This window comes from Bactrocera latifrons, unplaced genomic scaffold (assembly GCF_001853355.1).
Source record: "Bactrocera latifrons isolate USDA-ARS-PBARC rearing strain unplaced genomic scaffold, ASM185335v1 scaffold_24, whole genome shotgun sequence".
In the NCBI taxonomy this organism is placed as follows: Eukaryota; Metazoa; Arthropoda; class Insecta; order Diptera; family Tephritidae; genus Bactrocera; species Bactrocera latifrons.
This window is the reverse complement of record NW_017535963.1, coordinates 482,209-487,100: the sequence shown is the minus strand read 5'-3', so window position 1 is coordinate 487,100 and position 4,892 is coordinate 482,209.

Here is a 4,892-nt window from a genome sequence, read left to right as displayed (position 1 = left end):
AAGTCTATGGTCTATGCCAACAAACCATTGACAATTGATGAACTTCGTGTGAACATCAAATCCGAAAAGAAGCTTTTTCTGGTAAAAAATTAYTTTTCCCAAAAATTTTCTTAGTAAATATTTTTTCTATTTTACTTCACTTAAACATGATAATTAACAATACCGAAAATATTTACTATAAACAATTATCAACGTTAGTTATCAGGTTAATTATATAATGATTTAAGCACATAAAGTTTTAATCAAGTTTGATTCAAAGTTTTACTTCRTTAGTTATCACATACAATGTTCACATCAGTCTATATAACTGCATAATATAAGAATTGCGCCAAAAMCCTCGCTTCCGAACAGAAATTGACWCTAATCACCTTTTCTAATGCCAAAGGTATTTATATCTGTTGTCGTGCTCGGTACTTTGTTGTGGCTACTGAACTTTTCGGGTTGGCTGCGCTTTGAAAGTGCTCGTGAAATTTTGTTGCTGATGTATAGCACACTAATTTTGCAGATCGCACCAATCACTTGGCGYGCACTCTTTCACAATCGACTATTTAATATCATTTGGTTGATAATTGTTTTAAAGTAAATGATTTCGATGATTCCTTTTTATTTTTTGTTTTTTTAGATTTTGCCAAATTTACGCCGCTTGTTACAAAGCGCGCGCGACACAAGGCAATTGCCAAATAATTATACGTTTCGTCAAGCAAAATGCAAAAAGTAAATAGTCACGAATTTATAAGGTGAAAAAGAAGAAGAAGAAGCATAAGCACCAGTATTAAAATAAATATTTGGCTGTAATACATATGTATATTTATATGTAAGTGTATTTCATGTCCGCTTAAGCGCCCAAAAATTAGGAAATCCGCAGAAAAAATCACGAAAGCGACAGCAAAATAAAAAACACTTGAATATAGGTGTGAGTGTAAGCATTTAACTTAGCAATTTATAAACCAGTAGGCGTGTTTTAGCAATTTATAATGTGAAGGATATAAGCAACTAGCGGAAACACCCAAGCCACCAGCGCAAAAACGAGTAAAAAMAAGCAATAAATTTCATAACTGTCACAAACACAAGCCAACATACATACATCTATGAGTGTGGTGAATATTTGCAAACACATAAAATCCAAATATAATTTATTAGCAAAAAATAAGCATGAGTCTTGCAATTAAAAACGCTTGTTTTTCCTCATATTTAGTTAGTTCCTTAAACGTACTTCATTATACCCTGAGCAGGTTGAATTAAATATGTCCAGGAGGAGAGCATATAAAATATGTACTATATATAAATGATCAGCGTGATGAGCTGAGTCGATTAAGTCAAGCCTCAGTTTTTAAGATATCGATCTGAATTTTCACAAGTCGTTTTCTCCCTAAAAAGCTACTCATTTGTCGGAACCGCCGATATTGGAGTATAAGATGTCATGCAAACGGAGTGATCGGAATCAAAGGCTTGTATGGAAGTATTTTTAATTTGACGAAGTATCTTCAAGAAATTTGGCAAAGATTAWTGCCTAAGACACCACTTCAATCTCCAAAGAAATTTTTCATACAAACTAAAGAATCGGAATCACATACTTGTATAGAAAACTTTTTAATTTGACGAGATATCGTCATGAAATTCGGCATGGTTTTTTGTGCAAGACATTGGTTCAAGTTCCGTTGAAATTGTTCAGATCGGTTCACTATAACATATAGCTGCCACATAAGCCGTTCGACCCAAATCAACATATTGTAAGGATTTTTTTATTTGTGAACGGTATAATTGCTAAATTGCTGCCAAAATTAACATTTTTTTTTTTTTTTTCATTATTATTGATATTTTATTTATGTTTTTTCCTTCTAAATCGCTTACACGGTTTTTGAATTTTCGTATTCAATAAACGCCAAAGCGCTACGCTGAATAAATAATACAYTCAATATTGCCACTAAATACGCTATGCGAAATTGATAATCGTAAAAAATGTTTTACTAATGCAATTCATATAATCACGCACATGACTACGCTTCATAGTAAATTTACTCCGCCCGCCGACAAAGAAAACACAAATTGAACGTTTTAAAACAACGCGTTTGAGCAGAAGTCACGAGCAACCGGCAGTKGTGTAGGAGGAAGCAAACCATCTACAAAATTGGCAAACGCGTTGAGTCTACAAGCCGTGCCGCGTGTTGTCAGTGTCAGTGGAAAGCGCTGCCTGTTTGGGTGCACGCATACTTGACCAGTCAATCAAGCGGGTGATTTAGAGCGGGTTAATGGTGAATAATTGTTTGTTTTTGTTGTTTTTATTGTATCAGCACAGTGTTTTTTTGTTGTTTTTATGTTGTTGTATRTTTTTTCTTCGTCAACTTTTGCTGAGTTCTGCATTTTAATGCATTCCAAAGAGTGATTTGTGGTTACGTATACGTCATGGCATTCAACAATTTCTCTTCACAGCAGCGCAAATATTCTTATGTATATTGCRTTTAATATATGTATATACTATTTAATTGTATGCATAACACGATTTCGGATGCTTTAATTATGCAAAACATTTTTTGTGTGTTGTTTTCATATATTTATTCAAAATACTCATTTTATATTTGAAATAATATGTATTATATGTATATATTCTTAAGCCTTTATATGATTAAAAATATATATATTTTAAAAGCCTTAAAATCCAAAAGTATATGAAAATAAAGAAAAAGCACAAAATTAATACAATTCTATCGTTAAAAATATTCTTTATAACTGAAATGAGATTTATAAGTTGACTGTTTAAATAACAGAAAAATAAGAAAAAACGTTAACTTCGGTTGCACCGTATTTATAAACCTTTCTCAAATTTCCAATTTTCTAGAAACATTATTTTGACGGCCTAGTCTGTCAAGACATTAAATTGTTACCGTAAAATATCTCCCTAAACTAATCAACCCCGTCTCTCTTCTTTTATAGAAATTAAGAATCAATTTACTCAAAAAATTCCAAAACAGCTGTTTATAAACAAATATTTTCCCAAAAATATTATGCAAAATTAATAAGCCACACACACACATAACCGTAGTTTACATACACATTTACCAGCTMACAATTTTACCTTGCAATAGTGGCCTTCGTTAAATCGATCAAGGTTGCTTTTGGTATAAACATTATGAGCACTTTTTCAACAAAAACTCATTACTGAGATTTCGAAGCACTTATGAGCACATTAATATTGATAACAAGAACTATATTTTGATAAACTGGCATGTAGATAAGCGAGTCAATAYAATGGTTCAAATAGTGTTGTTTAATAACAAAAATTATACAATAAATTCAACGCGGCAGATATTTGTTTATATATATTTTTCGTTGGCGTGTATATACGAGAAGTATATAGATAATAATTTTGAGCTGAATTTTTTATACCAAACTGCTACTGCCATGCATTTGAAGYAGCTAAGGCGCATTTTTGTTTTGAAAAATTTCCATTAACTTGTACATATTTATTTTAACGTTTTGTTTTCTTTCTCAAATTTTGTTTTTCGTCTACACTTTGCAACCTATTCATTCATCAAAAAAGTTCTGTACACAAGAAACTGTTCGTACACAGGCAATATGTTGCAAAAGGGTGTTAAAACTTTGTTGTCTTTATTTTCTATATGTGTATAATTTTCGATAGGAAGAGCTGTCAAATCATCTGTCAAAGTAAACATGTGTTTTCGACACTTACTTTCAGTATGTTTAAGCAAATTACCAATATACGAGTATATATCAATCATTTTTATCACGATAAATCATAAATGGGCAAAATGTATTTATATTTATTTCAAGTTTCCTGAAGGGACTTTTAGGCCCTCGTGTATCCTGAAAAATACTACTAATTGTTATTTCCGTTCTGATCTAAAGATAAACTCAACGTCAATTGCTAACAAATTTTTACTGCCGCTTGCCAATATTAATCGTTCAAAATTCTAAATAATTCCATTAAGCTCAAACAATAAGCCATAAGGCTTATAACGAAAAATCCATAGCGAAAACAACTAGTTATCGCTTCCACTCGAGTATTAGTCTACCTTATTCGATTTTGTTTCTGTTTAACAAGTGTGAGAGCCAAGAAACAAAGTGTTTTCAACTCCCAAAGCAATAAAAAAGAGATAAGTAACTAGAAGAAACAGGTAAAAACTAATCTAGGCATGTGAAAAAATGGATGGGTAAAGATAACATGAACAAAAAGTAAAATAAAAATAAAAATAAAACCAATACAGAARAAATTTGTAAGTAAAGTAATGCAATACAAAAACTTGTACAAGTTAATGTCATGGATATAATAAAGCTTAGAGAGTTACGAAAGAAATAAAAACTGGTTTAAGGTCATATTATTATTACTATTAAACTCGTATAAGTCAAACCTTACAGAGTTGCGAATTGAACTACACACTGGTATAAATTCACCAAACTGGTAGAATCCAAAAACATGGAATTGTTCGTTGTTATACAACTTTAAAGAAGCATCTAAGCTATGGAATAATAAAAATATGTAGTATCTCAGTAGAAAATAAAATTATAAATAAAGTAATGCAATAGAAAAACTTATAAAGGCTAGTGTCGTCAATTTAACAAACTAGAGAGAAGTGAATAGAAATAACAACTGGTATAAATTTAGTAAACCGGTATATGTCAAACCTTAGATAGTTAMAAATTGAACTACCAATTGGTATAAATTCAGTAAACTGGTATAATTTAAAAAATTCAATTAATCGCAGTTATAACACTTTAAAGAGGCATCCATTAGCGCTCTTGTGTGAGATTCATTTTATAACTTTGTTATTGTTTTCACAATAAACTTGTTTTTAAGAGAGTAGAGCTCAAACTTCGCGAATAGAGAAATTATGAATATCATAATTTTATACCATTTCAATTTATTTACTCTTAAT